This window comes from Vanessa tameamea, chromosome 2 (genome assembly GCF_037043105.1).
Source record: "Vanessa tameamea isolate UH-Manoa-2023 chromosome 2, ilVanTame1 primary haplotype, whole genome shotgun sequence".
Lineage (NCBI taxonomy): Eukaryota > Metazoa > Arthropoda > Insecta > Lepidoptera > Nymphalidae > Vanessa > Vanessa tameamea.
Window position 1 is genome coordinate 707,111 of NC_087310.1, and position 13,925 is coordinate 721,035.

Below are 13,925 nucleotides of genomic sequence, written 5' to 3' on the forward strand. Positions count from 1 at the left end.
CTACATTCGATTAAGAACTACAAGACGTAATCTCCTCTGCATTGCTCTCGAATTAGTGACGAATAACCGTATTTCATTACGTATACTCTATAGTCAAAACAAACGTTAACGAAATAGTATTTGTTAATTTTCAAATTCAACGTTTTAACACATAGAATAATATTAATTTGATGTTCACATTTTAGGGATTAGTATTATTTACATATTATTGCATATCTTATATTTTATTTTCAATTATTTTTAATGTTTTAATTTATTTTGTATTTAAATTATATTCAATTCAAAAAACGTGATGGTAAATGTATTATAATAAATACTTTCGTTTTCTTATTTTTTGTGAAACTTTTTTTATAAATATATAAGTTTGTAATTTGACATCGATTCTTCTTTATTAAAAAATCTTGAATATACATTACATAAATACGTTCAGTGTCCTGAATACTTAAAGGTTGGGAAACGCTGATCTGCGTTAAGTAACTTCGTTCTTCAAAGTGTAGACTTTGGTATAATTTTGTAAATGGTATTCTACCGTAGTTCCATTCATAACGGAGCCTTTCAAATGTTAACATATTTTGCGTCTTGTTATTCATGGGCTTGGGTAATGCTTGGCTTAGTTTTAAGCTGACTGTTTATTTGTTTATTAATACGCAATCGCTTGCATTGGTGATTTAACAGGATATCAAAGATTTATTTAAAATCTATATTCACTTTATATTTTTATTTACTTATTTTCATAACAATAACATTTTTTTATTATTTTTATTTAACCCTCTTGTGACGTCACACTACTGTGTAGTTTTTTTTTTATAAGTAGATTGTTTTTTTTTGTTGTTGTCCAAAGTCCAAATAAAAAATATTTCTAATTTATTCTAGTTGAATTTACATTCAACAACAGCTTAAAATAATAATTAGGGTACAATAATATTTTTGCACAATTATCGTATACGTAAAAGCCATCTGTAAGACAATTATTCTAGAGCACAATACTGGCGTGCGATTCTGTAAGAATATATTTCGTATCTCACTCGTGTAATATTGACATCCGACGTACGGTGATACGGCATTTTGATACGTGTATCCTATAAATGGTATAATTTCTTCATATTCTGACATTTCACGTGTTTCTGCGGTCAGTTTCGAGTTTTTTTTTCTAATATAATACCTCTAGAAGTTGAATTTACTAAGTTAATTAATTAATTTTCTGTGACCGCGATTAACGCGAAACTGTATTGTATTGCTTCGATTTGAAGAGTGAGTCAGCACAAGGGACATAACTTCTTGGTTTCAAAAGTTGGCAGCGCCTTGTTGTTGTAAGATATCGTTTAAGCTTCTTATAGTGTCAGTGTCTTATGACGAAGGCACCAGCAAGTGACCCGTTTGCTCATTGCCTTCATAAAATTAATTTAAAAAAAAACCAGAACTTTCACATCAATTACAGTAGTTTATGGTTAATTCTTATAACTTTATAACGTACTCCCAAATAACAACGTAAAAGGTAAACAAATATCAATCTGGAGAGTGTTATGACCAACGTTAAATAATTATTTTATTTATAATACGATCCATAATAAAGAAAAAAATATTTAAAAAAATCTAATGAAATAAAATTATTAAATATATAAAATTCGTTATTATGTTAAAATAGTTATTTATAAGATTATAAGATCGAAGTTCAAAATTGTATATTTTGTATCGCAATAACAGATACAAAGAGCAAATTGTAATGTCGGTTTTTTATCGTTTATCGAAAAATAAAATTAACATAACGAGCTCTTTATTTGCTTAGAGATAATTTAACGACGTTTTATACGGACATCGTGGTCTTACATTACACATATATGTTTGTACAACAAGTTTTTTTAATTTAAGGAAAATAATAAAAAGGAGCCGCCCAACGTGGGGCTCGAACCCACGACCCTGAGATTAAGAGTCTCATGCTCTACCGACTGAGCTAGCCGGGCTGATATAAGATTTGTGAAAATTGAGTATCAGATATTCCAACCTCAAGAGTATTACTAATTTTAAACAACATTCAACATCGAATTAACGCGATATTTTTGGTCGAAACCTTTAATAGTCTATGGTTAAAACCATGGAATATGGCGTATTGAATGAATGTCGACTTGTTATATGTCGAGTTGAAGTGAAGGTTATAGGTATATTAACACAATAAAGTAATTATTGATATAATGTTTCAGCTCACGACTTCATCTGTGTTTTTCTGTACCCCTAATCACGAATATGAAAAATTTCACGACTATTATATAATATATATTGAGACAAAAAAACAAAGTTGTTTTCATATATACATATAATATCCAGCACGCACTATGTATTTGAAAGATACCTAAGTCACATCGATTTTAAAGAGGCGCTGAAAATATTCTCAGATTCAGTCTTATTTAGATCTTGATTCAAGGTCATAGTACACATTTTAAAATTAGTGCAATTATAATAATAATAATTTCGTGCAGGTCTACGATATACCCGATCGAAACCTATCCACAATTATAGATCGTTAAAAAATAATAAATTTTTTTTTTTCGATAGCCGTAAAAATAATTGCGTCAAACAAGGACGTCAAACAGCCATGTTTGACGTTTACGGATGCGTTCAGAAAGTGTGATCCAAATAATAATTTCGTGCTACGGTAAGGGTACGGTAGACTCAATGGAAATTTATCCACACTAAATTATAGATTAACATTTATGAAAAAGTTATATGGAAAGTAAAGGGTAAACCGTATTTGTTTAGTTTTATTTAGTTTACCCGAACGAAGCTTTTGATCTCGTGTATGTATATATTTAATTTACGCGTGATGTCGCGATGCGTAGGTATGTCATATTTTCACAATGGAAAGTTGTTTTGTTATACGTTTTTATGCAGCCGAGTGAAGTCGATTCTGGTAGCCAGTTATAAAATAACGGTAACAGATTTTCAAATGCTTAGTTTTACTTAACAAACGCCCGCGGCGATTTCATTGAGTGGCTTTCCAAAGCTACGGATCTCGTAACTAAACAATTACAAATATTGTAATATTTGTCTAATCTGTTTGTTGCTTTCTAAAATAATTTTATTATATAATAATTACGTTTATTTATACAACGTTGTGTGGGCCTTTGACTTCGAGAACTCTCTTAAAACTGGGCAAATAAGTTCTAGTGCGCTTATAATGTAAATTATCTGAATATTAGTGCGCAAAGTATTCTTCGTATTTAGACCTAAGAAGCTGCGTACTAAGTATTTCTGGTAACCCGGATAGGTTTGCACAAGTCCCCGCCACAATTAATGACCATTTTCTATCATGGCTGATTTCTCTGTGAGATTAACAATTTTATTTAAGAAAAAAACCGTAATACTATAAATGTCCCACTACTGGCAAAAGTCCTCCTCTGACTACGTTACTTCAATTTGGATTGATGGATAAACTTGTGGCAGAATTTCATTTACACACGATAAGGTTTCCCTACAATATTTTACTTCACCGTGACGCGACAAGTTTCAGATTGTAATTGTGTCTTCGTGTCTGTCTTTTATCGGTTTACAAAGATATTTTCCGCCGGATTCGCTCATGATTTCTCAATGGAATTGTGTGGAAAACGTCGTAAAATTAATTTCTATCCGTTTTGCGATAAGAGCGGAGTGGCTCCGGCAGACCGGTCACTCGAAACAAGTTCAAATCCGGCCAATTGAGTATCAAGTTCATTAAATTTCAATTCAAGAAGGTGAAAGTGGAGAATGCCTCTTCAGAAGATACTCTGGAATCCTTATCTAATATGAAGAAAATCAAAATGTTAGAACAATTTGAATTAGTTGGCAAGTCTTATCCGTAACATGAATTTGAGACACTACAAGTATATTTAATTATTGACATTCTTTGGGCAAGCCTTTCTGGGTACTTAATCAAATCCTGTTTGAAAGGTGAGTGAGTCAGTGTAACTACGGGCGCAAGGGACGTGATACCTTGGTTTCCCTAGGTGATGAGATTTTAGGATGAGATGATTATTATTTCGAACAGCGCCAATGCGCGGTGGTGACTTTCAATAAGATGGCCATTTTTAGTGTCGTTTCATCCTTCATAGTCGGTGCAGTGTAAACTGCTCGTTAGAGACAGGAATGTGAACATTACAAGATAAATATACAAATTTCTGATATCACAAGGTATTGTTACTGAATATACCTAACGTTACCAATTTTTTAATGCAATTTTTGTTGTTAAAACTGGTCGCAGATCATTTCGCTATTGTCACGTGGAATGAAGAAGATACGAAGGACTTAGAGCATTGCGATCGATTTCAGGTTTTATGGAATGTTGAAGTTAAAATAGTAACAAGAACATTGTCAACCTTAAACAAAACAGACATAAATAATAATTAAACAAGTAGAAATAATTGTCAGTATAGTAACAAACTTGACCAATTTAAAAAAAAAAGAACTAAATTTACCATTTTATACGTTTGACAGTAATCATTTTAAAACATCAATTAAATCAATACCCGTACCGTAATTATTCAGCCACGATATGAAACGGTTATTCTGAATTAAAGGTTTATCACTTGAAATTTGAGAACAGTATGTCATATGCAAATTGCTTTCCACGAACACAAATTGCCCAAGCCCACAGTTCGGACGTCTGATGTTTAACTTTTGGCAATAATTTTGACGATTCAAAGCAATTGTTACAGATTCGACGAACTCCATGCGATTGGAATTTAACTGTAGTTTATATTTGTTTATTTTATTTATACGAATATAAGTTAGTAAGGCTTTATTATAACGTTTACTGCAACCACTGTCTGATTATAAATTAACTTTTACAGTTAACAGATAACAAATCTTACAAAGTTTACATCCAATTCTCCGCCTTTGTCCTTTTCTGTATTTTGGTTATGCAAAATTTCATGATGATCGGTGGAATAGTTAAGACTTGAAGTGTGACAAACAAACTCACTTTCGCATATTTTTTTTAATATATACATATATAGGAGGACAAGCAAATGGACCATCTGATGATAAGTGATCACCATCGACCATAGACAATGGCGGTGTAAGAAATATTAAATATTCCTCACATCGCTAATGTACCATCAATCTTGAGAACTAAGATTTTATGCCCCCCTTTGCTGTAGTTACACTGGCTCACTCACCCGGATCACAACAATAATGAGTACTGCTGTTTGGCGGCAGAATATTTGATGAGTGGGTGGTACAAATGGATATATATATATATATATATTGAGATTAATATCGACATCATTTGACCGATCATTATAAAACTTACCAATTATATGATTTTTAACGGAAAATGTTTTAGAATATCTTGTAAATGCACCATATTGAGTTCTATACCATTCAACTGATTTGACGCAAGGACTTTTTGTCAGGTTTTGCTACGGTACGGTACGGCACGTACGTATGTAGGTACCTTTTTTTAAATATGGTTTGTTGTGATAATGTTGCTTGAGAAGTAATCTTTCGTTAGTTTTTTCAAGAAAAAGGTGCGTGTTAGTATGTATTAGCACGGATAGAAATAATTCAAATGTATTTGATTATTACCAATAAATTTTGTAATAAAATACACTTAATTACAATTTCGTATAAAAGCCTCAAAACGTCTAAAGTTTTTAAACATAATATTATAACAAACATTGAGATTATGTTTTAAATAACAAAAAACCTCTTTGTATCGAACAAAACGTATTAAAGAAAACTATGAATTGAACTCGTTTAACAATAAAATATTTTTCAACAGCAATAATTACTGTGAAGTTTATTTTGCTGCAAATAAATAACAATAGTATGAGTTCCATTTTAGCACTTAATACCAGGAAGTAGGGACGATAATGGTGTGATGGGTGCGGAGAAAGAATAATAAACAAATCAATGAACGGTCTCACGAAGATCTAGAGTTGGTTGAAAGTTCTGACATGACCTTGATTGAATCTTGAATCTTCAGAAGTCAATTAAGATGGAAAGATATACGTGTGAAGTAAGATTTTTAATTCCCAATTATTTATGTATCGTGTGATACGTTATATTGACTGTGGCTTTGGCCGCGACTCGCCTTGACTTGACCATGAATTACGAGTATTTTTTTTGTAGAATATCTTAGTTTAAAAAAAGAAAAAAAGCGATTTATAAAATTATGAAAGTGTATTTTTTTTATTTGATACAATCAATAAAGCTGGCTTATGATTAATATAGCGAGGAGACTACAGCATGAGTATTTATAAGAGACACTGAAACTGCAACAAAGGCAAAGATAGCTACAGTATAAACAATTCATTAAAAGGAAAGTCACTGCCTGTAAATGAACCACTGTTGGTCAAGGCCTCCTTTTTTGGAAAATAATAGTAGCTTACTGCACCACGCTGCTCCAAGGGGGTTGGTGAATACGCTTGGTGAATTATGAGCATAATTTAAGCACATGAAATTTCAATTGGAATCGTTGGTTGAGATTTAAGTTTTCAGTTCACGGGGCCTTAGCGGCTCGCAAGGGCTTTACGAAAAGCATCTTAATTAAAATTAAACTAAAGTAAAAAGTACAATGACAACCCTAAATAAGTCTAAATATGTATATACAACATAAAATGTACTATTATTTTATGATTGGATTAGAATACGCATGTATTCGACAAAATTAAAATAAAAAAAAGAAATGAACTAGAAACGATAGATATTGTTATAAATGATTACAATGCTTGTAATGTATTACATTTTGGAAATGTGAAATTTAATTATAATATAATTAAATAAATTAACTCAAATATTTGCATTATATTAGAAAATAATACTTCCGAAGAGATATGCTTTTTAGAAGATTATAAATACAATGACTATAATATGTAAACATGCTATTCATATTTAAATTATATGTCGTATTAATTCGTCTTTATTATAAATGATCACATTAGCAGTGACCTCTGTTTTCTACATGTATTATCACGCGGGTCATTGGCCGATCTATTACGTGCGGTTTCACTTTCGGTGCGCAGGCGCATCACGATGGTATGCCCGCTAATTAGGTTTCATTCAATATTTGCTTTCCAATATTGATGAAAGTTTCCATTATTTTGATTATAATTTTAATTTTTTAAGTCATTTATCAAATGGTGTACGAAATAAATGTTTCGCTAATGACAAGAATATTATTAGCAAGAAATATAAAATTCTCATTTATAGAATGACACTTTGCTCACGTAGCTTGATAATAAAATAAATAGCTGTCCCACTGCTGGGCTTAGCCCTTGCCGCTTTCACGGACAAGGGTTAAAGCGTTTGTGTTCTCGTATATAGAAAAATTACATACGACACCAGAAGATTATCTCACAATCCCGTGCTCGGTGCACGAGAGGCTCAGATTAAGAACTTGAAAATTCAGTGAAACTTGATCGACTTGAACCTAAAATCGAAATCTTTAACATTGACAAACAAGTTTCTACTTTTGAGTAATAAAAAAAAAAATATATATATATCGAATATAAAACCTCCTTTATTTTCAAGTTGTTACTACCTAATTCGATAATAATATCTGTCATCTTTGTCATCTGGCATCCAACCGTTAAATTTATATGAAAATACTTCACAATTACATATATGTATATTTTATTTATTTACGCACGCATTGAATGCATTACAAGCGAACATTAATGAACGTCTCGCTGTCCTAATTATAAACTTAATATTATATAATAACCTACTCGTGTAACAAGTGCAATGAAAGTCGGCAGACAAACTGACTCCGACCGGTAATGACGGTTGTTATGTCAGGAAACGACGCGACCTTCTTACCCGACTACTGTGTCACTAAGGAGGGTTCTTCTTTAATCTCAATGTGTTAAGATTATTTACATATAGTGATATTAATGCATATAGAAATCAACCAGATATTTAGTTTAGTTATGTAATAATATAATTTACATAAATATATGAATATATATATATGTATTTGAATTTTAATTAATATTTTATTAACTCAAACATTTAGACGACCTTAGTGGTCGAGTAGTGTGTACACCGGTTTTAATGGGTATGCCTCTCCGAGGTCCCGGGTTCGATTCCCAGCCGAGTTGAAAATCGATGTAGAAAAAGTTCATTAGTTTTCTATGTTGTCTTGGATCTGGGTGTTTGTGGTCCCGTCGTTACTTCTGATGTTCCATAACACAAGTGCCTTAGCTACTTACACTGGGATCAGAGTAATGTATGTGATGTTGTCCAACATTTATTTATTATTATTATGCATGTACGTTGTACGTCTCTAATAAAGTACTAAAATTTAATTAATGGCCTAATTTAAATATTATTGCTTGTTCACAGGTATCAAATATTTTTTCACATACAACAGCTACGAGGCATCTGAATAATTTATCTAAGGTGAGATTGAATTAAGTTTATGATCAATTAAAATAACGTAAAATTAATTACTATCATAAAATGAGAGCGTAGTCCTGTTCTGTAAAAAGAAACTGTAATCTCACATCGGACGACGATCGTGAAATGACAGAAAGTTATACGCGTCATTGACTATAAGGATACACATAAAAATAAAATATCGCCATACATAAGTCAGTTTTCACACAAGTGAAATACATACGTAATGAGCTCTTACAGAATAGTACTGCCGTGCGGTAATACGCTTGTAAATTGCACGTATTAACCATTTTAAGTGGTTGTAAGCATTGAATAAATATTTACTATATATGTGAGTTTTAAAGTGAAACCTATTTGTTTGCAAATTTAATTTTCGACGTTGCAGTGAGTTGTGTTTGAGTGAGTAAATTTTTACATATGTAAACTTTATATAGCTGCGTTGTTTTTGTTAGATAATAAATAGTTTTTTTGGTAATTTTAAATAAGAAGCGGTCTAAGAAGCTACATACGCAATGTACTGACTAGGTCCTACACGGCGCAGTTTTAAACTTTAAACTATATGATACAGAAATTTAATAGTTGTCGAAAGTATGATTTTTGTTTATTATTAAAGTCACATACGAAAATAAAAATTCGGATCATTTTGGATTTGTAGAAATTTCAACTTTAAAGTGAAGAAATAGGGGAACTTTCTATGATGATCTCTGTTCTTTAAAGATAGCAACATAAAAATTTGAATCCTTATTTTACCTGTACAAAGTTGGCTAGGTCATAAATATATTAAGAGTACAAGTGATATATTATACAATAGGTATAACATACATCTATCCGTCACAGACATAAGAATAAATAACTTGAAAATATAGTCTACTTCAGGTAAAAATGATCTATAAGATGACTAGAAGAAAACTCTTAGAAATATGAGATTTCCTTGGCAACATTTCTAATATACGTGACCAAAAATTACTAACTTTGTCAAAGTAAAGATATTTAACTACCGCTATAGTTTAAAAAAGTGGACTATTGATATTGTATGTAAAATTAATGTTTACAATCTTAGTAATTCACAAACATTCATATTCTTGTCAATGTCAAATGGGTTAAAGGTTTTACATCTAATATTGCTCAGAATCGTGAGAGTAACAGTTCACCATACATTCTAAATTATCAATAAAATAAATTTAAAGAAATATAACTCTTAATTGAATTACTATTAAGTGTAAATTACGATCACATTCCTTACCGTATTCCAGGTAATGGGAAAAAGTATTGTAACATTGTTGTATGCGTATTGCGTCGAACAAAATACGTAATATCTCTGGGAAATATGTTTCATAACGCACCAATTAAAACTAAGATAAAAATTGAAGAAAACAATACTCGTATTATTCTGTTCGAAGTTTAAATGGTCGGACACACTTGCGAGTAAGTGAAATGAACACAACGCAGAATTATCCTATAAAGCTTCAGTAACGTTTCAAGCTATTTCAATACCTTTGTTGTTATTATAAAGTATATTTATAACGAATACAAGAGCGACAGTAGTGTGTAGTTGTTAGTTATTTATGTCCTTTCGTGTCTGTGTAACTAAACCTTTATAGACGATTCTGGATTGGTTTACGTAACTTACATCACAATTATATACGATACCCGTGAAGCAATTGTATAATGATTATGCTTCTTGAGATGTTTGTGGATAATAGAAAAACACGTTCAATTGCTTGTTAGTTTATTGCTAAGAAGAATATTTTCCATAGCAACCCGAGTAACAATAAATACGAGTGTTAACCATAGCAACACGTATAAGATATATCACACTTATCTCCTATGGTGTTCATTAACGTATCTACGCTTAAAATTAATTATTAAATAATGCTAAGTTCATTGTAAATCGCATTTATATTTTGTAGTGAATACCTTGAAAACAAAATTTACCCGTATGCAAGTTGGAATACAAATAAAGTACATATTGCTCCAATGATTCCCATAATTAATTCACTGACATTTAAAATTATCGTATATTGTGAGCGGAGACACGGCCGCGCATTGAAAATGCCGAAATGAAAATTTATCTTGCACTTGAGATGCGACTTTCACACGCGTTCATTTTAATGGTAAAGGCGTTCCCGAAAATATAATTATACCCACCTGTTATTAAAAAGGTATACGTACCTTTATTTGTGATCAATATCATACTAAAACTTAATGTTTTAAGAGTTTAAGTCATAAGGATATGGATTGGAGTGAAAGCCGCAGGTCACAGCGGTATGGATTTTTTGTAAATAAAGGTGAAAAATGTTTAGCTTATTTCACTAAGCTAATCCATCAAGGCAGAGTTTTGTCCGACACATGAAGATTTTCTTATAATATATTTTCCTCTTTCTCAAAAAAATCTGTTAAATTCGTATTGCATAGAGTTTGTTTGCAACAGATTCATAAAGATTAGTACCCAAGGCGTTCATGTAGAGGGGCCACCTGATTGAAATAAATATAACGTCGCCTACACAGATTGATGTGGTTAAGGAAGACATCATCAGAGTCCAATCGCATGGTGCTTTCAAAAATAAAACGTTACGCAAAAAATCGATATTCATTATCAACTACACAAACATCACTAACAGGAATACTTAAAAGCATTGCAAATAGAGCAATCGAATATTCGAGCTACATAAAAGTGACTGTCAGGCGAGAGATACGCTTCAAGTAAAATACTTATCCTAGATCATTAAACAGATACTAGACTCGCGTTTGAAGTCGATGGCACTAAGTTTTGATTTATTTTTTAATGTTAGCTTACCGCGAATCCAGAGTTTATCTGTAGATCTCTACCTCTCACTTACTCGTTCTCGTGAATATTAATAATGCTGCGGATATACGGGCTAAGAGGCAGCGGAAAGACTGCTAAAGATCATTCCTATGTGGTAAAAATAAAAGAAGTCCAAAAATTAATCCTTGTGGTACCCTATCCTTTATAAAATCATTTCTATAGCTGTATCTATTCATTGAAGGTTGTGGGATTGTTTGATTCAATATTCAGCAAAAATTAACTATTATACTTACGGTCCAGTAGCTCAGTGGTTAGAACACGAGAATACCCGCCGAAGATTATGGACGTAATCAATTCATTTCCATGTGCTTAAATTCATTGTGTGTCACATCACATAATTCATTTCATGGTCGGCGGTCGAGGAATATCGTGAAAGGAGCCTTTATGCGTCAGATTGATCTGACTGAAGATAGACGATGTGTCTGTGATGTTAGTAGATTCTAACCCACATAGTAGCAGAGCGATGGAATAAGGTCAAAGCCCTTTCAAGCACCTCTGCTTGTTCCTTAGCTCAACAGTGGAACATTAAGGGGCTTTAACTTAGTTATTGTACGTAATAAGCGACAACAAGTACAATCAGTTGAACGTTGAGTAAATACAAATAATAGTAAGCAAAATAAGCATATTTTTTATATTTAATTAGATAGACACGATTTTGTATAATATATTCGTTGGTAATTTTACGACACTTATTCATGAAAGATATGAATTATCAATATCAAATTTGTTAATTCAAACAGGACAACTATGTTTTAATTATTTTAACGTTAATATATGCACATATCAATATACAAGATCTTCATCGCAATAGGGTCTTTGGTAAAAATATATATATACATTGTGTATGGGTGTTTCGTCCTTACCGATTTCGGCCACGGCGGCCAATATCAAGAGAGACTAGCTAACTACGCAACATATTAAATTGCAAACACAGGTGCACTCTCTATTCCTCACACTCATTATCCGATATTACGGAAAATCCGATCCTTCCGGAGAGAGTTTATTCGCAGGACTTTAGTGCTTTACAGTATAAGTACAGACTTCCAACTCCAGACGTCGGACTGCTACTAAGACTTGAACCCAGGACTTCGGGATCTGCGATCTTATATTTAGACTACCGATGCTGTCAATCTATTTATTATAAAGAATGCTTAGATGCAAATGAAACAATTCCTTAATTTATACAAATATTTATATATAAATACATATTATAGATAACATGCTTAGAAAGTTTGTACTTTTTAAATATTTTATATGAAAATCGCTTTTCTCTCGCACCGCTTGTGTCTTAAGTCGTTGAAACCGTTGAGGTCTGCGCACGCGCGCCGTAATCTCCAACATCGATCCTTGTTAATTGATCGCGGGCGCACCTGTCCCGCCGGACGCATCTGGCCGCGTTGCACAGTCCCATCTCTCCCATCTCTACCCGTAAAGAGTTTTATAATGTATGCAATATCTATTCATTGTGTGATCATTATCATTTTACTAGAAAGTATTTTTTTAAGCATACTAGAATTCATTGAATATTATACGTTGCGATTTCATCTTCGATTCGAATGGAAGCACGTTAATATTAATAAACTTGCAACTATGTATTATGTCTTTAGGGTTGCTGCTTTCAGGGCGACCTATCTATGGGATGATAATTTTTTTTATTTCAATAACTTTTTTGTCGAGCTGCTGTCAAATAAGTGCAGTGTGACAATAATCCGATGTAATTTTAAGAAGTCTTAAGACACAATGTAAAACAATAATTGCTAGGAAATCAGAACGCTTGGCAACCCTAAAATCTAGGAAGACTTGAGTCTAGTTAAAATGATTTATGCAAATAATTGTATACTCCCGAGAGAAAATTGCAATTCTATGGATATTCCAAATCATATATAAGTTATTTATATGTACACGTATATCACTATTAACTTAATAGGTCTATTTTGTCCGCTTTTACGTACAGAACGAGAGTGTAAAACTTTCTTATTCTATATTAAATGTGTGCATTGTGAATACATGTCTCTCATAATTATTCTTACGAACGTTATTAATTTGTTTTGAAGATAGCAACTGTTGGTTATAAAAAGTAAAATTAATTGATAAATATTTTAATTAAAACTAGATAACTACTTGATGGTAGGGCTTTATGCAAGTACGTCTGGGTTGGTTTCATATATTAATCATATTTTCTACTGCCAAGCAGAAATCATTGGTTGGAAGAGTGAGCGTACTGGTATACCAAGAGACATGACATCATAGTTCCCATGGAGTTAAAATTTATTACAGCGACAATATAATTTACCATCAGGTGGCATATTTGCCCGACAGCTGACCTATATTATGTCTAGCACGATTTAATCTTTAATATGTTTATTAAAAAACTAGTAAACAATACCAATAAGCCATAAACTCACGGTAAACTAAATTATTTTATATCTACTAATTGTGAATCAATGATTATGCTCTTTTTTATATCGTCAGAATTGTCCTGTTTTCTGTTAATTTTACAAATTAATGAAGTTTCACCAACAAACTTCTCTTCTTCTTCTTCATATTCTTATTGATCACATTTGATGAATAAAAATTATCCAAAGAAAAGAGAAAAAGAAGGCCTAAAATTCATTCCTGCGGACTCCCAATCCTTACTAAAAAAATTATAGCTGTGGCCATTAATTGAAGGCTTAATTGTTTGATTCAATATGCAGCCCAAAAATAGAAAAAAAAGTCTTCATCACAG

General features: G+C 32.0%; 2 protein-coding genes and 1 non-coding gene across 8 annotated transcripts in view; 1 reads left to right on the forward strand and 2 right to left on the reverse strand.

Moving 5' to 3' along the window:
• Nucleotides 1–13,925, forward strand: part of LOC113398198 (uncharacterized) — a 125,018-nt gene that overhangs the window by 35,162 nt on the left and 75,931 nt on the right. For 5 of the 6 annotated variants that reach the window (XM_026636816.2, XM_026636812.2, XM_026636815.2 and 2 more), the window contains one exon: nucleotides 8,317–8,373. The gene's annotated coding sequence lies outside the window, so the exon portion shown is untranslated. Of the gene's footprint in view, nucleotides 1–2,675; nucleotides 2,686–8,316; nucleotides 8,374–13,925 lie in introns of those variants that run through there. The other variant, XM_064215708.1, reaches the window with a different exon arrangement.
• Nucleotides 1–13,925, reverse strand: part of Obsc (Obscurin) — a 415,125-nt gene that overhangs the window by 27,677 nt on the left and 373,523 nt on the right. The window lies entirely within an intron of this gene.
• Trnak-cuu (transfer RNA lysine (anticodon CUU)) lies at nucleotides 1,889–1,961 on the reverse strand. The gene has a single exon. It is a non-coding gene; the product is annotated as a tRNA-Lys (tRNA).